Source organism: Hemiscyllium ocellatum, chromosome 22 (genome assembly GCF_020745735.1).
Source record: "Hemiscyllium ocellatum isolate sHemOce1 chromosome 22, sHemOce1.pat.X.cur, whole genome shotgun sequence".
NCBI classification, from domain to species: domain Eukaryota; kingdom Metazoa; phylum Chordata; class Chondrichthyes; order Orectolobiformes; family Hemiscylliidae; genus Hemiscyllium; species Hemiscyllium ocellatum.
In genome coordinates this window covers 54,497,754-54,521,558 of record NC_083422.1, presented here as the reverse complement: position 1 = coordinate 54,521,558, position 23,805 = coordinate 54,497,754, and positions in this window count along the sequence as shown.

Genomic DNA, 23,805 nt, shown 5'->3' with positions numbered 1-23,805 from the left:
CAAATTTAAGAGATCGATAATTTTTAAACAAAAAAAGATCGCGCCTGCAGCAAGTCGCGGTGGTTTAAGAAACATCAAACTGCGCACACTCTAGACTGTGCAAATGCGACTTAGAAGTTGAGGGGAGGGAGGTGCAGGGGTAGAATGGGGGAGCTGTGAAATTGGGTTTCTGTCAAAGACAGATCAAAGACTTGTACAGGCAGGAAAGGGTGCAGGCCGTGATAGTTGGAGTTTTAGGAGGAACAGAAGAAGTTTGAGAAGCGACGACCTTTATGAACCTTTACTTTTAAATTGACGGAGAGAACATTAGCTGGTATGAAATCGCCGCGCTAACCAATGTTACAGTAAAGGCTCATTCGGTCAGTATTTTTTTTTAAACAGATCTTTATAAAGGTTTCACTCATTTGCAGAGCCGCATTCCAGAGCTGAATCCCGACCCTTGACGGATGTATCCTCCTTATTTTAATTGCCAAATAAGGCAGACTGTACCGAAAGAAGATTGAATTTAAAAGTGCGTGTTATATATCTAATCTAAATTACTGATACACACACAGATTGAATGGCACAAGTTACCCGGACGAGCACCGGTGTCTCGTTCACTCTCTCAGAGAAAACAGTGCTGGCTTTATCCGCGAATATTAAGCACACGGTATTCTGTTGACGCCTTGGTTTCGTTTTTATTATAAAATAGTATTTCTGAAAAGAGAGTGTGCATTTTTGCATATTTTCCGCGCAGCTCAAAGAGAACGTAAGCAGTTGTATAAAGGGGGGAAAAAATCTGATATTATACATCCACCTGGATTTCTTTAGCTGGCATTCAGAGTTGGGAAGTGAAATGTCTTGATTCAGAGCAGCCAATTCGATGAAATCGCTCACCAAATACGTTTGCTGGGACATGGAATTATATCAATCAAATGGAATTTCTTATTACTTAGTGTGACAAAACGCAATATAGATTACCCCGCCCAACTGAACGAACCCCAAAGTTTTGGGGCTGTAAAATCCACCGTGGGGTTATAAATGATTGGATATTTAGACTGAAATAGTCCGCTCCCCTGGTGAATTGGAGGATTGTGAGTTTAAAAGTACCAGGCCTGGGCGAGTTTCTGGCGAGGCGGGAAACTCCCCCATTCTCATTCTGAAGAAGGCTCACTGGTCTCAAAATATTTACTGTCTTTTTTTTTCTCTTTCTCTTTCTCTCTCTCTCTCCACAGATGCTTTCAGGCCCCTTATGTTTCTCCAAGCCTTTCTGTTTGTTTCAGATTTCCAGAATCTGTAATTGTTTGTTTTATTTGTTCCAATATCAAGTCCTTTCCAACCACCCAAATAAATGTCCCTTTTTAAAATAAAGCCCGTGTGTAGCTTTCTGTCGACTTATCTGTGCTCATTTGTCCGTGTCCACCCATGTATCCATTAACAGATCCATTCCAACTTAGGACACTATACTTCATCTCCCTCCATTACTTCGAGGTAAATTTACACATAGTCGAGTTTTAACACGGATAACCTCTGAGGAAGGTGGACTCTATTTATTTTTGATCCTCGGAGTTTATGCTTGCCGAGTAATTAGTAACTACGGGTATTTATTTTTATAAGATAGAATTATGTTGCACAACATGTGTTTTTCCTTCCAATTTCATTTACGATCTGTCAAAAAACGTGGAAAGAATCGTTATTGGTGTAATAGCAGAAACTCTCAGCCGATATTCCAATTTCTGTGGGAGAGAGAGAGAAGTGGCAAGAACCTTAAAGCGTCAATGACCAGTCATCAGGATATTAGAGTCATACAGCTACACAGCACAGAAACAGGCCTTTGGGTCCAACTCGCCAGATATCTTAAACTATTCCAGTCCCATTTGCCAGCATTTGGCACATATCCCTCTAATATACCAACCCTGATCCCTTTTAATGTTGTAAGTGTAACAGCCTCCACCACTTCCACTGTTATCTTTTGTAATTAGATTTACAATAACAGATAATTCATGTTTTAACAATGCAGCAAGAGAGACTGGAAGGCCCATGTAAATATTAATACTCACTTCTAAAGTTGAGTCATAAAATTGAACTGCAGACGGGATGGGGGCGGGGACGACATAACATGATGTGGGATAATCGAAAACAATTATAATATGGTAGTCCCAATAAAGTGTTGATCCAAATGTTGGAATGTGAGATTGTGCTTTATCTGTGTATCTGAAGTGTTTTGCCCAGAGGGTGGTGAGGGTCTGGAATGCGCTGCCTGGGAGGGAAGTTGAGACGGGAGCCCTCACAACTTTTCAAAAGTACTTGGATGAGCACTTGATTTGTCATAACATTGTCATAAGTATGGGTCCAGTGCGGGAAAACGGGACAAGTGCAGGCTGTAGAGCATTTTTGACAGTACAGACTCAGTGGGCCGAAGGCACTCTCTATACTCTATGATTTTATGTTCATGTATCCCACTTAGTAAAATGTACTTGGATGAGCATGAGTTGGGGTGGGGTGGGGGAGCGTATGGGTGAAGTAATGCTAACATGGAATTCTGTTGTTGGTCTAAAATCCAGAGGTCGGGACAATGCATTGGATGCATGAACTCAAGTACCACTACGAGAGCTGGGGAGTTTAAATAAATTGCAACAAAATATAGTTAGTATGGCAATGGTGACTGAGAAACTACTGTTTGTCATAAAGTCCCTTGTTTCTCATGGGTTTGCTGTGCAATGAAGCCTCATCAAATTTCACTGAAGCTCATGCCTATATTTATTTAGAAACCTTTCTCAATCGAAAATGCTTCAAATCCATTCCCACGCGTAATTCCCGCTGAGATGAAGAAACTCGAATAATCTCCTTTAGGGAAGGAAATCTACCATCCTTGTCTGTAAGTGACTCTAGACCCACAGCAATATGGCTGATTCTTAACAGCTCTCTGAAAAAGCCCTAAGAAATCACTCAGCCACTCACCACCTGGTCAGTACACTTTAGTAATGGTTTGCCAGCAATAGCTATATTCCCTGAATGAATGAACAAGTTTATTCGTACACGACGTGTGAGAGAAGTCTGATTCTGGGTACGTGTGTATATGAAGAAATATATTGCTTTGTGTTTGTGAGGTACGCGTGTACACACGTGTGATATGTGGGTTAATTTGAACGAATATTGTATGACATGGCAACCCATTCTCCAAGTTTGAAGACGCTAATAAATACTTTGCATACAAAATCTACCCCTCCCACCCCGAACCCCAGGCCCACGCAAGCACCACAACCTCCAAATCTCTCTGGAGATTATTTCAGCCCAAGGTGTCCATATTTCCCAGGCATCCGAGGTTCTCTGTCCAAGTAGAGATTAAAGCGCGAACAGCTTTCAATCATTAGCACATAAGAAAGGGCGCTACACAAATGCACGTTTCAGCGTCAGTGAAATCTGATGGCTCATTGCATGGTAAGCGAATTATTGCACGCACGTTTTCTGCCCTTAGCTTCTGTTTTAACATTTATCGATTAAAACAATGCATGTATAAACAGGCCTGCATTTAGAATACATCCCAGATTCGACATGTTCTCAGATAATCCACTTCTACGTAAAACCATTGACATAGGTACACATTTATTTGGTATTGTAACAGGCAACCGTCTGAACATTAATTTTAACCAAGTGCCTGCACGTGTAGAAATATCAAGTAGAAATAATAATTACATTAAGTTGCGATATTAAACGTAACTGGGTTAAATTCATCCATGGAATCGAATGATAATCTATGCAGTTTTGGCCAGACCCACCCAAGTCCACATCAGATCAGTTTTCTTTTTCTATTTGCGGACAATCTGAGATCCACTGAGCTATCACATTTATTATTGAACCCACTGTGCACTGAAACTGCTCATGTCAATAAACAGTCAGGCTACATCCCCTGAGAAATAAACCGAGGAGGAAACGAGCAATGACTGAAAGGAATGAAAAAAATACAAGCAGGAGAAGCGAAAACAGCGTCTGCGGGTTTGAGGCTGTTGGGTGGGAGAGAGTGCGTGGGTGACGACATGCGAGTGGATTGCGTGAACTTTATTAGAATCTCATCCAAATCCCAGGTGAAAGTTTTCAACTGTTATTCGAGCTGGGGGGTAGTGTCCACGGCAGATCTCTGAACATCGAGGAGAAATGTAGCGAATATTTGTCACCAGCTCCGTGTTAAACAGATGACCGCTTAATCAAAACTCAGGCTGAGTCAACGCGTGTATTCTCTCAACAGTGAAGGTCACGCCATTCTATGGAGGCCAAAGTCAGGTTTGATGTTAAAAACACCCTCAGCCGTTGCTCCCAGGAAACTGGTCCAACTGAGCTGTGTGTGCGTTCAGAGAGGGCAAGGGGCAAACTCATTCATTCAATAATTGGCCAATGACCAAGCCATCATTTTAGCAGGGTTATCTAAGGAAGGTTCTGAAACGTTAACTCTGATTTCTCTGCTCAGATGCTGCCAGACCTGCTGAGCTTTTCCAACCATTTCCGTTTTTGTTTCTGACTTACAGCATCAGCAGTCCTTTCAGTTATTTTTAAAATATCTATCTCACTGTTCGATTAGCTGCTGTCCCAAGTTACAGTGTTTAATGAAAACTCAAGTCTGACCCGGATGAAAACATTTAAAATATATACATACTTAAGATTCCACTACTGAAAGAAAATTGTTGGAGAAACTCGGCAGGTCTGGCTAATATCTGTGGAGAGAAAGCAAGGTTAATGTTTTGGGTCCCGTGTTTTTTCTGAACTCAAGAGGTGGTTTGTGTATTTTCTCGACAGAAGCTGTCAGATCTGCTGACCTTCTCCAGCAATTTCTGTTTTGCCTCAGAATTTCAGCATCCGCAGTTCTTGCTTTTATCCCACGAAGGAACGGGGTGGCAATGTTCTTTCCAATTTAATGGAGAAGTACCTGTTCTTGAGGCAAAAAAAAACCCTGGTTTCTACAGACACGATTAATTATTCAAGGGGCGTGGGTGCCACTGGATCCCAGCATTTATTGCACACTCTGTATTGCCCTTCAGAAGATGGTGTTGAGCTGCCTTTTTGAACCACCGCAGTCATTGGCGTATAATTGTACTAATAGTGCTCTCAGGGAGGAACGCCTGGATTCACTGTGATGGCAGGGAGTTATAGAGCCGTACAGTATGGAAACGGACTCTTCGTCCACGCCGACCAGATATCCTAAATTAATCTAGTCCCGTTTGCCAGCATTTGGCCCATATCCCTCTAAATCCTTCCTATTCATATATCCACCCGGATGTATTGTAAAGGTTGGTAATTGTACCAGATTTAAGAAAGGTTGCAGGCTGACTTCTCCAGCTCCTGATGCTGCCTGGCTTGTTGTGTTCTTCCAGCCTCCTACTTGTCATACGGTCTCTCTTACTGCATTGTTTTAAACATAAATTATCTATTATTGCAAATCTAATATAATTACAAAATAAAACGGGAAGGTGGTGGAGGCTGTTCCAATTACAACATTAAAAGGCATTTGATGAGTATCTGAATAGGAAGGGTATAGAGGGATATGGACCAAATGCCAGCAAATGGGACTAAATTAATTTAGGATATCTGATCGGCATTGACAAGTTGGACGAAGGGTCTGTTTCCGTGCTGTAGGTCTCTATGACTCTAATATCTTGATGAATATTCGAGGCTTTAAGGTTCATTCCATTTCTCTCTCTTTCCACAGATGCTGGAAGATCGGCTGGGAGATTCTGCTGATGCAAAATAACGATTCTCTCCAAGTTTTTTTTTGACAGATCTTCAATGAAACTGGAGGGAAAAGCACAGCGTGCTTTGCAACATAATTTCTATCTTATATAAAAAAAACCATGAATATGTTATTACAAATAGCAACCTTTCTGGTAAATTATGTGCAAAGGTCCCTTTTAAATCTTTCCCCTCTCATCTTAAACCTATGCCTTTTTGTTTTGGACTCCCCTACCCTGGTAAAGAGACCCTGACTATTTACCCATTCCATGCCCCTCATTATTTTATAAACCTCAATAAGATCACCCCTCAGCCTCCAACACTCCAGGGCAAGTAGGAACAGTCTTAATTGTATAACAATCTTCAAATTCAAACCTCCATAGCGTTCTGAGTGAAAGTACAATTTAACCGAATGTTTGAGGTTACCCTTTTGATCTCTCTCACCTTCTTCAGAAATCTTCACAAACCGCATTTCTACCGCACAGCTTAACTTCCCAACCTCTTCCTGGCCTGTGGAAATCTGGACAGGTGCTGTACAAACGCACAAGACGGACTGGGTGAAAGACGGCTCGTTGGGTCCAATGAGTCTCATTCCTCTAGCCTGCGCTCTGCCCATCACGGGACCCAAAGGTTTCTCAGTCGGGCTTAGGGTCGAGAACTTTCTGCATGTTCGGAGGTTAACTTCGATTTGAATTCTGACCCCGTTGTCTACAGTCAATGAAAAGAGTTCAATTAGCTGACGCTCAAGTCACAAGTTATAGGGGCAGTGAAAGAAAGCAGTTGAGTACTATCCAATGCAAGAATTCAGTCATACACTTCAAACCCATTCATTACTGGGGTTAGGGAGCTTTAAATGATGAGGATGGTCGTATGTTCACCGAAGGTACTGTGTGGTGTGACCATGCTGTCATTTTAAAAAGGCGAGTTTGTTCTTTTTTTTTGAAGAGAGGTCATAAAGGCAGAGGTATGGAAAAGTCTAGCTTAATAATGGAAGGGGAGTGGCTAGTTCTCGAGGTTCGGCTTTTACTTCTAGTTTGATTTTAGCTATAGCCGTCACAAGGTGTGAGAGCCCAGGGGAACTGCAAGCTTCAGTAAAGAAAGCCTCTGACCTTTGTGACAAAGCTGCTCCTTTACAGGTTTACATTACTCCTGGCTTTTGTTTTCAGAGAGGTTGTAAAAGATGCAGACTCTGAAAAGTTTAAGTTGAAGGTTTTAGAACCAGTTTGATTATAGTTCACAGATATTGTCTCGGGCATCAGGCTTTCAAGTTTTTGAAAATCAAAATACTTGTACAATGAAAGGGAAATGGCCAGTTCTCCAAACTCAACCGTGCTCTGGTTTGGTTTGGTTTGGTTTTTAGCAATGGTAAATGTTGCTGGACTGAAAGAAGCAGGTCCATGCTGGTCTCTCTCTGATTTCTCTTGTAAGAACCTGTGTTTGACTTTACCTCTTGTGCCAAGGGTGTTTATGGGGATTGTTGCAAGTATTGGGAACAGCACCATGAAGTTGGGGTGATCTATTAGGTATTCAGATAGGTTGAGTTATTTAGTATTCTGTTCTTTTTTGTTTGTGTTTCATTCGCTAATCTTGTAAATAAATTCTGTTTTGTTTGAAACCCAGTGGTTAGACCAGCTGTATCACATCTGAAATATCCACCTTTCACCTGGTCCACGACACATTCTTTTGAAATCTCTCTCTGGAAGTTGTTCCCCCGTGTCGATAAGAATTTGTGTTTGAATTTATCTTTTTTGCCAAGAGCTGTGTTTATGGGATATTACTGTATTGGAACAGTTAATTAGTAATAGTTGCTGTATCCGGTTGGTTAAGCTTTCCGATAGCTGTTATTCTAAATTCTTTTGTTTGTGTTTCAACTGTAGTGTTTAAATAAATTCTGTTTTACTTAAAACGGAGTAGTTTGACCAGTTGCGTCACACCTGAAACACCCACTTTATATCTGCCTTTAAAATAAGGAAAAGTTAGAGTCTAGACTTCCTTCTTAAAATAGTTTGAGGGGGTGTGGTCAGATCCATGACAGTGGGATGGCATAATCATTGGTGATTAAACAGTCCAATGCTTAATATGAATATTCGGCTTTAAAATGTATAATTCGATTGAGAGCCTGTGTTAAATTGGAACCTGATGCTTTAAGGTACCACTCCTGACGCCCGAATTAATATTAATCAGTAAACATATCAATCAATCAATAACATATTAATAAAGATACATTACTCTCAGCTGCCGGTATCTCAATATCTCATTAAGAGGTCATAAATTAAAAGTTACAGACTAAGAAACCTTAAGTTTCTCAATTCGTTTGGACATTCCAAGACTGTTATTTGTTTCTCATCAGTGAGACCTGTGGAAGCTAAAATATTTTTTTTCAGGTTTCGTTGCGATATTCGCCGCCCCTCACTCCACTGAAAACAGAACAGTTTTGGATAAATCTGCTGCTTCATGAAAATCAAATGTTTCAGGCACCCATTGACATATGTCGTTAAATGCTGCATCATAAGAGCGTAGCCAAAGAGAATGTTATATTCAGTAAATACATATACATGGCGCACACATTACGCACACAACATGAAGCATACGGGACAGATCATTCAAAACGACTGCATCCGGAACCCAAAGCATGAACTCTGGTTTCACTTCACAGATTCAGTTCACATTTATTTGGTAATGTGTATCTTGAGGCAGCTTCTCAAGACAAAGATGACTTTCTTCACCCTAGCGTATACGCTTAATTGTACAGTAGATACACTCTATTGTACATTACATTAAAGAATCGTAGAGATATGATTAGACAGCGCTGGAGTAAGTTGGACCTGACCAACCAGTTTAACACTAGGTGAGCAAACGGTGCCACAGAAAGGGCAGGTGCGAGTGGGTGAAACGCTCTTATTTTGCCTCCGGTACTGTTCGTGTTTGGCTTTCATCTGGGTCCATCAAAGATTCTTGAGGTAGCACTTTCGCGGAAGCTTCTTCCCCAGCCTGGGGTGGTCTTGGGCAGGAGGTGCCCACCCAATTGTTGTGGATGGTTGCATTTTCTTTACCCCAAGGAGGCTTTGAGGATGCCCTTGAAGCGTTTCCTCCGCCCACCCAGTCACCACTGGCGATGAGATAACTTGGAGGAGAGAGCTTCTTTTGGAAGTTTTGTGTCGGCGAGTGGATTACACGAGTCTAGATTAGAGTGGTGCCGGAAAATCACAGCAGACCAGGCAGCATCCGAGGAGCAGGAAGATCGACGTTTCGGGCAAAAGCCCTTCATCAGGAATAGAGTGGACCACATGGCCCGCCCAATATAATTCAGAGCAGAGCAGAGCTTCCACACTAGGGATACTGAATGTAGTTTATTGAGCTCAGTTTACCTGTACAGCATTTACACAATGTAAATTACACTATGTAAATTAGATACAACATATATGAGCGTACGCTAGAAACGTGCATAAATCAAAGACAAATAAATGCTTGTAAGTTACAACCGGATTGATTCTTGGCTAATTTTACATAAAAGAGGACTTGCTGCTCACAAGTATATCCATTTCATATAAGCCCTACAGTGCAAGCTACACTGACCCTCCGAACAGCATTCCACCCACATCCTAACCCTGGCAACTTTAGCATGGCCAATTCACCTAGCCAACATATCTTTGGACTGTGGGAGGAAACCGGAGCATGTGCAAACTCTGCAAAGACAGTCGTCCAAGGCTGGAATCGAACCCGGGTACTGTGAGGCAGCAATGCCAACCACTGAGCCATCGTGCCAGCATAATTATCCTTTGCTCATCGGTGAGACCTGTGAATTAATTGCATTATTACATTAGAAAAGCGAAGAGTTATCATTACACGCCGCTGGAATAAGTAGGACTTGAACCTCGGGCGTCGACCCTTGGAGATAGTCTACTTCCAATGCTCCTGGCCTACTACCTTATGTAACTGCAAAGAAAGGAAAGGGGAAGAGATCCTTGCTAAATGATGGCATCAGATTCCGCTAAATGTTACTGCGTTGCAGGACCTTCTGTCTCACGTGCCCAACGATGAGTGAGTGGGAGAATCGACCTCTTCAGTCACATGAATGTCCCTTGTAGAAAATCGTCATTCTGAGTAGATGTCAGCTTCAAACTGAGTGACAGCCGATGACGGCAAGGGCCAACAATGGGCCGGCATTCACAGTACAACTGGTATCTAACTAGACCATCGCTGTTCAGACGACTTTTTGAATGAGTTTACAGGCATTTCTGACTGGGGGTTAGCGCCACTCACAAAACAAGTCAAATTAATCACAATGATAGTCTCCTCTCATTGTGGTCTGATTGCCAGCCTTGGGAGAGTTTATTTTAGTGGGGAAGAGGAACAATAGCTAAGAAACTGATGTGTACACCTGAGTAACCAACAACTATCCCTGAAAATAAAAGCAACGTTCGCCGGATGTTGGAAATAGGAAATAATAGGGACATAGGAACAGGAGTAGGCCATTCAGTCCCTCAGACCTGTTCCACCAATCAATGAAATTATGGCCGATCTGTGGCCGAACTCCACACACCTGATTTTTGGCCCATGTCCCTTAATCCCTTAATAACAAACTATCTCAGATTTACAACAACAACTCATCTAACATCTATTGCTATTTTTGACTGAGAGTTCCAAACCTCGATTCTGCATGTGTAGAAGTGCTTCCTTCCATCTCTCTTGAATGGTCTGGCTCTAAATTTTAGACAATGCCAGTCTAAAAAAACAGGAAGTGACAGAGAAACTCAGCAGGTCTGGCAGCATCAGTGAAGAGAGAAACAGAGTTAATATTTCAAATTCGTTGGAAAGAAGAGTCATTTTGGATGCGAAACGTTAACTTTTGCCTCTCCCCAAATGCTGCCAAAGCTGTTGGGTTGCACCAGCAGTTTCTGTATTTAATACTCTAGTTTTTTTTTTAAAAAACTGATTTTCAGTTACTTAAAGCCAGTTTAGTCATAACAGGTAAACTACGTACAGTACTCCACTTAAAACGTATGTTTTGATAAACTCGTATTCACCTGTATTAATGAAAGTGCACCATATTAGCACGTTCAAACATATCAATTAATATTTGCTATATACTAGAATCAAGGCAAAAATAGTTCTAAAATGCTGTACAGTTGTGTTATATCACGGGAAGTTTTATACTCGATGTGTTGGACCGAAGGGTCTGTCTCTGTGCTGTACATGTCTATGACTCTATGGTATAGGAATAGGTCAGAGTAGAAATTTGAGCAAAACGTTTATGTTTTGCGATTCGTGTGAACTGGGGTCACGGGTTGCACCCAAGACAGAACCTCTAGTTTGTACCACAATTTGACCTTTCTGAATTAGTTTAGGTTTTTAAATACACACTATAACCTTTGTTTTCTAGAATGAAACCAGAAAGGAAATTAGGATTAAAATGTGCATTTGATTTGTGAAGGGTGGGAAAGTGTGCTCCAATATGTTCTTCAATGGCACATTTTGACGAATATAGCGGAATGATGAAGCAGCCTTTAGCGAAATATTTCCAGCGAGGTGATTGTCAATGGCTCTACCATTGGTTCTAAACCATACCGTCTCTTTAACGCGTAACTAGTAAACAGCGGGAGCTAACGCCTAATGTATCTTTTGAGGATACACCCTCACTTCATCGCTCGGGTGCGATCTCAGTTTTGATTTGGAGATGTCGGTGCTGGACTGGGGTGTACGAAGTTTAAGTGTTGGATGTTTGTGTTGAAACGTTGTTCCTTCATCAGGTGGTTGTGGAGTATAAGATCGTAAGATACAGAATTTATAGCAAAAGTTTACAGCATGATGTAACTGAAATTATTTAGCATTGTTGACAGTGATCTGGCCTCTTGAAAACTGGGGATTTCAAAGTTCATTATGGACTTTGAGTAGACAATCCAGGCTAACTCTTCCACACTGCACTGCGGTGTTGGGATGTGGTCGTTCAGATGAAATGTCAAACTGAACTCTTGATTTGGAGATGCCGGTGTTGGACTGGGGTGTACAAAGTTAAAAATCACACAACACCAGGTTATAGTCCAACAGGTTTAATTGGAAGCACACTAGCTTTCGGAGCGACGCTCCTTCATCAGGTGATAGTGGAGGGCTCGATCGTAACGCAGAATTTATAGCAAAACTTTACAGTGTGATGTAACTGAAATTATACATTGAAAAATTGATTGTCTGTTAAGCCTTTCATCTGTTAGAATACAGAGATAATTTCGCTTCTTTCATGTGTAAATCACAAAACCTTTTTATATAAGTTGCATTCTTGGGTTAGCTGTTAACAATGATGATAGCTAGACAATATGTTGAAGGTGTTAGCCCCCTGTGTTCTCTGTCTATGACCTGATATTTAGATTGATTCTAATCTAAAAAGTGAGATAACAGTGTTTTACATAAATTCATGCAGTTTTTTGAGCTCAGAGTTCTACATGAATGTATACAGTTTTTGAGCAAAGTGTAATGTAATTCTGCAAGTACAAATTCACCCCGCAAAATATATGTGTGCATGTGGGTTTTTGTCTGTGTTTGTGTCTGTCTGGGGTGGGGGTTGTGAGTTTGAGAAAGTGTGTGTGTGTGTGTTGTGAGTGCAGAGTGTCTTAAGTCTGTGAGGGGGTGCATGTATGAGTGTGAGAGTGTGTGTGTCTATGAGGGTGTGTGTGGGTGTCTCTGTGTGTACCTGTGTCCGTGTGTATGTGACAGTGTGTGTGTAGGAATATCTGCGTGTGTGTGTGTGGTGCAATGGTGGTTACCTGTAATGTGACATGAACCCAAGGTTCCGGTTGAGGCCCTCCCTATGGGTACCGAACTTAGCTATCAGCCTCTGCTCGGCCACTTTTCTCTGCTGCCTGTCCCGAAATCCATCTTGGAGGATGGTCATCCGAAGGTCCGAGGCTGAATGTCCTGGACCACTGAAGTGCTCCCCAACTGGGAGGGAACTGTCCTGTCTGTTGATTGTTGTGCGGTGCCCATTCATCCGTTGTCGTAGCCTTTGCTCAGTTCCCCCAATGCACCATGCCTCCGGGCATCCTTGCCTGCAATGTTTAAGATAACCAATGTTGGCTGAGACAACGTTGTGATTTACACATGAAAGAAGTGAAACTATCACTGTATTTTAACACATGAAAGGCTTAACAGACAATCAATTTTTCAATGTATAATTTCAGTTACATCACACTGTAAAGTTTTGCTATAAATTCTGTGTTACGACCGAGCCCTCCACTATCACCTGATGAAAGAGCGTCGCTCCGAAAGCTAGTGTGCTTCCAATTAAACCTGTTGGACTATAACCTGGTGTTGTGTGATTTAAAACTGAAGTCTGACTACCTTGAGTGGGGATTTCTTCTGCCTCCTTCAAGGGACATCACCGACTGGCCTCCGTTTGTTTCTACAATACAGTACTTCAGAAGTAATTACAGACAATATAGGATTCCCAAGGACAGAAAAAGGTGCAACAGAAATGCACATTTGTTTCTTAATAATTCCCTGCACTGCCAGCATATTTTTCAGATATATTTGACAATGTTCATTCCTGTTGACATTTTGCCAGTCTTCTTTAAGCTGTTGTCATCTGTTTCATAGCTCCAGCGAGTCTTTGAGTCGGGTGTCACGGTGGCTGTGTTTAGCACGGCTGCGTCACAGCACTATGGTCCCAGGTTCGATTGGAGTTTGCACATTCTCCCCGTGTCGGCGCGGGGTTGCTCCGGTTTCCTCCAGCAGGTCAGGTGAATTGGCCATGCTAAATTGCCCATAGTGTTAGGTGCATTAGTCAGAAGGAAATGAGTCTGGGTGGGTTACTCTTCGGAGGGACGGTGTGGACTGGTTGGGCCGAAGGGCCTGTTTCCATACTGTAGGGAATCTAATCTAATCAAACCTTATTGCTGATCTTGGTATGTCGTAGATCTTTAACTGGTTTGGGCGATCTCCGTCGCCAAACAATATAATTGCAGGATAAACTGAGGATGCTGTAAATCAGAAACAAAAAAACAGAAGTTACTGGAAAAGCTCAGCAGGTCTGGCAGCATCTGTGGAGAGAAATCAAAGTTAACGTTAGTGTGCTGCTGAGCTTTTCCAGCAACTTCTGTTTTTGTTTCGGAATATAATTGCAGGGTTCAAGAGAATGTGTGGGACTTGCTCATTAAAACAAACGCTTTATTTCAATGAATGGGGATCCATTATTCACAGAAAATACTCCAAATGGCTCTTGTGCTTCAGCGGTAGGTAGTGTCCCTAACTCTGAGTCAGGAGGCTAGGGTTCAAATCCCATTTGCTCCAGAAGTGTGTGATAACATCTCTGAGCAGGTTACTTTGAAAATATCTATTCAGGAAACATGTGTATTTCACATTTGTGCTAATGTGTTTTGTAATGTTTTCACCCATTAAGTGGTTGTTGATTTGGCTTGAGAAGATTCAACTACCCTAACTGTGCATTCATCAGGATTGGCTGGTTTCAGTTGCCGTTATATTCTTAGGAATCTTCGAGGAGAAAGTGAGGTCTGCAGATTCTGGAGATCAAAGCTGAAAATGTGTTGCTGGAAAAGCGCAGCAGGTCAGGCAGCATCCAAGGAGCAGGAAATTCGACGTTTCGGGCATATTCCTGATGAAGGGCTTATGCCCGAAACGTCGAATTTCCTGTTCCTTGGATGCTATTCTTAGGAATCGCCCATTACAAGAAGAACATTACAATTTCCTCATTGGGTAGCTGATTCTGATAAAATTAGTCTTATCTCCCGTTTGGTTAAACAGAAGACAGAGTGAACTTGGTGCTTGGTTCCGCTGGTAAAAGTCGGTGTATTATAAATCACTGTAGAAAAAAATAACATCTTCTCACACCATGGCACCATTCATATTCCTCATTTCCTTTAGCATCTCGTTCTACTGCAAGTTAAAGTGAATCTATAATTCATGAATATATGCAAATATAACAAAATTAACCCGGTATTAAAAACTAAATCAACTCAACGATGTTATCAAAAACCGAGTAATCATTTTGCTGATATTAATGGTCAGATGTTTAACATGATTGTTATATTTGTCCGTCTGCCGCTTTAGTAGAGGAGCCATCACATTCATTCGAAATTGGACAAAGCCTCTGTTGAAATATTACATGGAGGTCTTTAAGCATTCACCAATGTCGTTTGCAGTGCCCACTTTACTCAGGAGTAACATTTTTTGCACCGATTCCCAAGAGTCTGTCTGTCTCACTCACGCGGAAGGTCACACCTCAGGGCAGCACCTGTAGTTGAAATGTCCGGTAATCTTTTTAAAAAGTGAAAATGGTCTCCAATTAAGAGCCATCTATTCTTCCTTGGAATAAAGTGCCCTTCCCGCAATGAAGCAAGACCGTCAGACCAGAAGAAATAGGCACAGGAGTAGGCCATTCGGCCTTCGAGTCTGTTCCACCTTTTAGTAGGATCATGGCTGATCCGACAATCCTCACTTTCCTGCACATTTCCCATAATTCTTGACTCCCCTATTGATCAAGTATCTATCTCAGCCTTAAATATGCCCAAGGACTCTACCCCCACAGCACTCTATGGCAAGGAGATCCGAAGACTCACAACCCGGAGAGAGAAATTCCTCCTCAAATCAGTCTTAAACTGGCGTCCCTTTATTCGGAGGTCATGCTCTCTGGTCCTAGACTGTCTCAAGACATGCTGTCAGTATTTGGTCCGTCAAACCCCTTAAGAATCCTGAGTTTAGATCAGAGTGTCGTTGGAAAAGCACAGCAGGTCAGGCAGCATCCGAGGAGCAGGAAAATCGAATCTTCGGGCAAAAGCCCTTCATCAGGAATACTGCCCTTAAGAATCCTATACATTTCAATGAAGAATAAATGAATTTGAAAGAGCCTCTTAGAATTGAAAGAAAACGAATTCCAGGTTACAGTATTACATCCCCTATACAATATTCTGGGGAAACCGCTCAATCTCCGTGCCGGTCGCAACAGTGTTTTGTACAGTTTAGTACATGGGAACACTTCTGCTATCAGATGAAGATTTCTTGTTCCTATCAGTCATTGTATTTGTATTGCAACTTTACTGTTAGTGTGAAACTCTTTCCAATTTGCATCAAGGCTAAATTTGGAGTCAATCCCTGGCGTAACTCCAGCACTAAGTAGAGTTGGATTCCTTGGAGGAGGCATATCCAATGACCAGTTTAGAGTTAATGCTGCCCGGAATGCAAATTCAGTGTGGGATCCAGCTGGGTTTTATATTACCCAGGGATCCCTTGCAGTTGTTTTAAATGTTTTGACAAGACTGGCGCTATTGCTAGTGTTGTCTAAACATCCAACACTTTAACAGCTGGGACAGGAGCTGCTGCTTTTAAGTGTTAGGCATAGGGCTCCGTCTAAAACAACAGTAATTCAGTCGCCATAAAACCAACTCACCGAAACCCAAACTGCCTGGGACCAGTGGCTATGGCCCTCGCCTGCATTTACAACAACAACCGGGCAAATTAAAGCGCAAGTACTCATTTAACTGATTAATATCTTAGGAGGAAGCGAGGAAGGCAGATGCTGGAGATCAGAGTCAAAACGTGCGGCGCTGGAAAAGCACAGCCAGTCAGGCAGCATCCGAGGAGCAGGAGAGTCGACGTTTCCAGCACAAGCTCTTCATCGGGGGGGGGGGGGGGGGGGGGAGGGTTGGGAGTGGGTGAGGAGCAAGGGGAGGTGGGGGCTAAGATATAAATGGGGAGGCGGGGCTGGGGGGACGGTAGCTGTGAAGGTGATAGGTAGATGAAGGTTGGGGGTGATGGTGATAGGTTGGAGGGGAGGGTGGAGTAGATGGGTGGAGGAGGGTGGAGCAGGAAGGAAGATGGATAGGTCGGACAATTGAGTGCCAAGTTGGAGGGTTGGATCTGGGATAAGGTGGGGGGAGGGGAGATGAGGAAACTGGTGAAATGACATCGATCCTGTAGGGTTGGAGGGTCCCAACACAGAAGATGGGGTGTTCTTCCCCTGGGCATCGGGTGGCTAGAATTTGGTGGTGAAGGAGGCCCAGGACTTGCATATCCTTGGCGGAGTGGGAGGGGGAGTTGAAGTGTTCGAACACAGGGCAGTGGGGTTGATTGGTGTGTGTGTCCCAGAGATGTTCTCTGAAACATTTTGCAAGTTGGCGTCCTGTCTCCACAGTGTAGAGGAGACCACATGGAGAGCAACAGACACAGTGGATGAGGTGTTTGGAGGTGCAGGAAAATCTCTGTCAGATTTGGGAGGATCCTTTGGGACCTTGAACGGATTAATATCTTAGGTCTAGAATTTATTTAAAGCAAAATTGCTTCATTGAACCCGAATTCAATAACAAAAAAAATTGATAAAGCAACTCTAACCTTGTCAGAGCAACATCTGCATAACCTAGAACAAACGTTCTGGATAATTAGTTCCATTACATTCCAATCTACATTAATGTTCAATAGCTGATTTTGTAAATGCTGTTAATCCCTTTTCAGTAATAACATGGGTGTGTGGACATGTCAGGTCAGATGTTGCAATCTACAGTATTACCGTAATGCCAGTAGTTAAACTTTCTTAGGGAGACGGTTGAAGAGGAAAGAATAATTTGTCCACCTCCAGAATTGTTTTGGACAGATGAGTTACTGGAAGAAGGCAGAGGAAATGCCATCAAAAACCACAATGAATGCAAAGTGAGACAATAAAAGGGAATATGAAGAGTCTCAAATGTGATTTTAAATCCATCCTTTAGATGTACAGAGGACAGTGATGGGGTTCGTTCATAGGAGGATGATGTTGATTAAGGAGTGTGGTGAATTCATGCGTAAAGTAACACCTCTGCTTGAATCCTGTTTTCTTTGTTAAATAGTTGGAGATAATCACAATGGAAAATAGATGTGGCTTTGTACCTGATGAGGAATTACAATAGCAAAACTCAGTCTCTGTATTTAATCTCATGTAATCTCATTTAATAACTGGAGAAGCAATGCCAAGGCTGTTATTTATAGTGAAATCATTGACACATTCTTTTTGAATGCATTTACAATGTTGCCACACATGACAATCAAAGTAGTTCTGCTACTTCAGGATTTATTACATCTTTTTGCCAAAATATCTTCCTGTGTTTGCTAAAAATTGAAAAGGAAAAGGACCTGCATTTATACGGCACCTTTCCTTATGTGAGGAAAGCTACTGAAATATGTTTGAAGTTGTTGTGAAGTTTTGATGTAGGAACATTCACAATTATTTTAGATACAGAATCCCTACAAACAGCAATGCGTATCAGTGATGAAATTGGACAGATGAATATGATTAGGGTAATAAGTAGATATGTCATGCTAACCAAACTGTGTCATGGAATATTTTATACCCACCTGAGTGGACAATCAGGATCTTGTTTTAAGAGTCTCACCCAAAGTACAACACCTTCGACAGAGCAACACTCCGTCAGTAGCACACAGGAGTGGCAGCCTAGTCTTTAAGCTCAGGTAGCCTGGGTTGACTTGGGTGTGATCTTCTAATAAGACATAAAAGGTAAGAGCAAAAGTAGGTCATTCAGCCCATTGAGCCCTCCGCAATTCAAGGAGATCACAGCTGATTTGATCAATCTAAACAGCACTTTCCTGCCTTTTCCCAAAAACCAGCTGTCGTGCTAATTGGTTCAGCCACAGCTGAGAATGCACTCAGTAAATATATAATGCACAAGCAATGTATTGGTGATCTGCCCAAGATCTATTCCTTTGCTCATTTACCTCTGGTTGGCCATCCAGTGCTTTCTTTTTATTTGTTGAAACTGAGTATGGTTAAGGAAATGGTCAGATCTTTAATTAGTATGGGTTGAAAGGATTATGGGGAGCAGGCAGGAAAGTGGAGAAGAGGCAGAGATGAGATCATGTTAAATGGTGGAACAGACTCAAGGGGCTGAAATACCTGTTCCTGCTCATAGTTCTTATATTCTTATGTTGTTATGTAATTTCAACATCATTGAGCATTGTCAGAGGGAATAAAAACAAACACACTGGTTTCACATTGCTTTCCTCATGAGTGTTTAAAAGAAACACTAGTATTCTTTGTGAAAAATTGTCTATCTGTATCGCTTGGAGAAAGTGAGGACTGCAGATGCTGGAGACCAGAGTTGAAAAGTGTGGTGCTGGAACTTTTCAACGCTTTTCCAGCACCACACTTTTCAACCTGGCCTGCTGCGCTTTTCCAGCACCACACTTTTCAACTCTATCTGTATCACATCAGGTTCAATTTCGTTTTGGGGCGGCACGGTGGCTCAGTGGTTAGCACTGCTGCCTCACATCACCAGGGACCCAGGTTTGATTCTGGCCTTGGGCAACTGTCTGGGTGGAGTTTGCATATTCTCCCCGTGTCTGTGTGGGTTTCCTCCGGGTGCTCCGGTTTCCTCCCGCAGTCCAAAAGATGTGCAGGTCAGGTGAATTGGCCACTCTAAATTGCCCATAGTGTTAGGTACATTAATCAGAAGGAAATGGTTCTGGATGGGTTGGTGTTGGGCCGAAGGGCCTGTTTCCACACTGTATGGAATCTAATCTGTATCTTGCCTTTGTTCATGGGATATGGGTGTCTTTGGCTAGGCCAGCATTTAATATTCATCCTTAGCTGTCATTGTTGTTTGAGGTTGCAGCATTTTAAATATCACTACAGAATATTTACTAATTCCACTGACGACCATGGCTTGTAAACCTGAAGATGGGACTCCCAATTGGGCCTGGGGAGGTCTGCAAAAAAGCAGGGAGGACCACTGAGGTCTTAAATGGTGCTGTTACTGTTACATTACTATTACTGTGAAATAGGTAAGTTGTCCTCTCCAATACGTTTATTTTACATTTTTGTTCAAATATCAGGATCTAAGATCAAAACAAACACGTCTTTTCTATTCCACAATTATGTATTAAGTTTAATTTGAGTGGAATATTTTGCTAAGTGTAGTTTTAGCTCTTAATGCTCCAATGAGTCATTGGTGAAGTATTTCAAACATTAAGACCAATTATGTGTCTCCAAATCATGTCTGCAGTGTAAAACCAAGACAACAGGTTAAATAGCATTTTCTAATGGCAATGAGCTGGAGGTACTGGATGCAAATAGAAAAGAATTTTGACTTGCCATTTATAATTTTGAGATGAAAACCATTTATACATATATGTTACATATTTGCAAAAGAAATTCAGACATTATTGTACTACCAAAGAATCAGCACATTGACTTATTTATTGAAATTAATTTTGACTAGGAAGTAAATCTTTTTTTCAATGTGCATTTATAAGTCTTCCTTATTGTAAGAAATCTTCCAAGGTGCTTTTTTGACTGGTATAAAGTAAATAGGTATCTCACCCAGAATGGAGAAATTGGAATGGTTGCAGGTTTGCTCAAAGATGTTGAGTTTGGGACTATTTGTAAACCTTAAAAAGGGTTGGAGAGTTGAACAGGTTATGAAGGAAGTTTTGATCAAGAAACCAAAAGTTCTGCTAACAATGCAAAACAAACTGGTTGTGGTAGTGTTGCTTGTATGGGTTGCACATGAGGCTGAATTCAAAGGTTATTGTACCTAATGAACTTAACAAAGTTAGCTGAACTGTTTGTTTGGAAGCACTAGCTTTCGGAGCACTGCTCCTTTATCAGGTAGTTGATGGCTCCTTCATAGGCTCCTTCAATCACCTGATAAAGGAGCAGTGCTCTGAAAGCTAGTGCTTCCAAATAAACCTGTTGGACTATAACCTGATGTTGTGTGGTTTTTAACTTTGTCTGCCCCAGTCCAACACCGGCATCTCCAAATCAATCTTAGCTGAACTGGGCAGAGGTCAGTCCCCTGTTTTTCTCTGCCACAATAAACAGGTTTTATTATACAAGCAACAGCTAGAACTGCAAATAGTTTAGATGGCTATTAGTGCATTCACAGAATAGAGAGAAACTCTTGCATCCACAGGACTTATTGTAAGTTGTCTGTTCATTTATCTATTGTTCTTTCATGTTTATTTATGGTTCTATTCCAATTCAAATACACTCCTCTCTGATGTTTGTACATTCCTCATCTCAGCAAGTTATTATCAAATCTAATTTGCTGCTAAGAGTTGTTTGTCCTAGTCATAGTACTTACTCCCTTTCTGCACAGATGTTCTATATAAAATGTTTTCATAATATTTTTAATCTGATATTTATCTTCAAGTATAACTACTTATCAAACCTTACACCACTAAAGGAAGCCATTTGACCCGTTGTGTCTGTGTAGTTCGTTGAAAGAGCCACACAATTAGTTCCACTTTCCAGCTCTTTCCCCATCATTCTGCGGTTGTTTTTAAGTATAAATCCAATTTCCTTTCGAAAGTTACTGCTGAAGCTACATATCTGCCAGTTAATTATTTGTTATTTTGCAATGCTAGCTGATGTCCTATGGCATTCCTCCTGAGCAGTCTCGAATCTGCAGCACTGTTATGAGGTTTACTGAATCACTTGCCCATTTACCTTTAGGTCCATTGTTTAGCTGGGTTCAGGCAGGGAAGTGTCTAAGTGGGTCCTGAGGTCATTCAGAGATTAATTGTTCTAGTGAGAGAAAATTTTAGATGGCGAGTGTTGGTAAATTTCAGAATGTGAGTCAGTTAAACAAAAATATAGGGGTGAAATTTCCCTGGGGGTATAACACACAATGAACAGGCAGTCTGTTTAATGCCTAGTCCAACTTCCCATTCCACAAAATAAATATTTATCTACATATATAATTAGAGTATCTGCCACATTTAGTTTGACGTTAAAGCAGAGATATGGATGTAACTCCAAGGAAATACCACATTCATCTGACTGACTGTTATGTACATTTTGAATTCATTGCCAGGTATTCCACATGAAAATTACTGCTGTTTCAAATCATATCCATTCAATTTTATGTGGGTTTGTAAAACAGACAAGGGGATTCAGCAGGTTCCATGAGCACCATGGAACTTTTATCAACCTGGCTTGACACCATAATGAGAACATAAATCATACAAGGACAATGTCAGTTACTTAGGATGTCTCACTCTACGCCATTCTGGGAATTAGTTTAAAATCTGACAACAGAGTTATCCCACTTCTTTTGCTTCTAATAGTAAAGCATCAGTTACAGTATATAAATAGGGGTTCCAACACTCCAAACTATGCTTGAATCTCCAGGAATGAAAGAATAATCTGAAGCGTGGTGAGAAATTTCATGGTAGCATTTTATTCATATATCTTGAAAACTTTTGTTTATTAGTTATAAAAATATAGGAGATGGGTTGGGGAGGAAGAATGTTTGACTAGACTGGGTGGTTGAGAGTAGAAGATGAGGTAATTAAAACTTCAGGAATATATCAAACCCAATAATTAAGTAAAAATGTTGTCCATTGGGGTGATTACTCAATCTTGTGCTTAGGGATGGTAACTTGACAGTAAGCTTTGCTCCCTCTGAAGATAGCCAAAGTCAATTGGTCTGCATTCCAATTGGTGTGCGCAGATCCTTGCATGGCTAAGTGGTCACACAACTTAAAGAGAACATTGGTTATAATGTCACAGGGCTAGTAATCTAAATCCATCCAAGCTTTTTATTCTGGGAACAGGGGTTCAAATCCTTGTATGGCAGATTGTGAAATTTGTATTCAATGACAATTCCGAACTTAAACGCTACTGTAATGACGATCAGTTCAATTGTCATAAAATCTCATTTGGTTAACTAATGCCCTTTAGAGAAGAAAATCTGCTAACCTTACTCAAATTGGCTACATGTGACTCTAGACTCACAGCAATGTGATTGACTCTTAACTCCTCTCTGGGCAAATAAGGATGGGCAATACATGCAGTTATATCCAATGACACTAATATTTCTTGAACAAATTCAAAAGAAGGCAATAATTCAATGGGTGACACCATGTTCAGCACCATTTCAATGACTCAGAGCCTAATTCCTGATGAAGGGCTTTTGCCTGAAACATCAATTTTCCTGCTCCTCGGATGCTGCCTGACATCCGGTGCATTTTCTGCTTCACACTCTCGACTCAGATGCTGAAGCAGTCCATTTCCAAATGCAGCAAGATCTGGACAATATCCACGCTTGCCTTGACAAGTGCCAAGTAGTGACCATCACCAACAAAACGCAATCAAACTATTGATATTCAATATAATTACCATTGCTGAATACCTCAATATCATCATCCTGGTTTTACAATTCACTAAAAAGTGAGCGACATGCAGAGGGAGAGGCAATTGGAGAATATTTTATCACATTTCTGACTTGTGCCTTACAAACGGTGGTTAGGCATTGGGAAGACAGGAGGTAAGTTACAAAACAGAAAATGATGGAGAAACTCAGCAGGTCTGGCAGCATCTGTGGAGAGAAAGCAGAGTTAATATTCCGGGTCCAGTGACCCTTCTTCAGAATTGATTGTAGCTAGGAAAATGTTGGTATTTATGCTGAAAATGGGGTCAGGGAAGGGCGAGGATTAAATGATAGTAGAAATGGAGCTCTGAGAGAGAACAGTTGGTCAGACAAAGGAATGGTTAAAGGTCATCCTGGGGGATTCAATAGCTGCTAATGGGGACCGTTAGTGGTTGACAATGTGTTGGCTGTGGTAGCAGCCCATGTGATGACATGGCCTCGTGTGTGGGGGTTGGAGGAAGGATATGGGAGAAGGTGCTCAGGCCCTAAAACTATTGAGTTCAATTTTGAGTCCAGAAGGCTTCAGAGTACCCAAATGGAAAATGAGGTTCTGTTCTTCCAGCTTGCACTGAGCTTCACTGGAGCTCTGCAGCAAGCCTGAGACAGAGATGTTGGCCAGGGAATATGATGATGTGTCAGATTGGCAGACATCAGGAATCTCATGGTCATTTTTGCAGACAGAACTTAGGCTTACCATCTCAATCTCTCTCCTTGTCTGAGGTGTGGAGACCATGAGGTTAAACAACTATTGGCCATCTCTCTCTTCGTGACACTGTCTTTAACACTCCATTTCAGTTTAGTGTCTTCTCTGAAAGCCTACACTTCCAACAGTGCCATCTTTCCTCAGATTATGAGTTTGAAGTCTCCATTTACAAGATTTGCACCACAATACTCAAAACTAGACATGAGTTATTGACCTGAAGAAGCCATAAAGGTGATACCATGAAGTTTAACTCAGGAA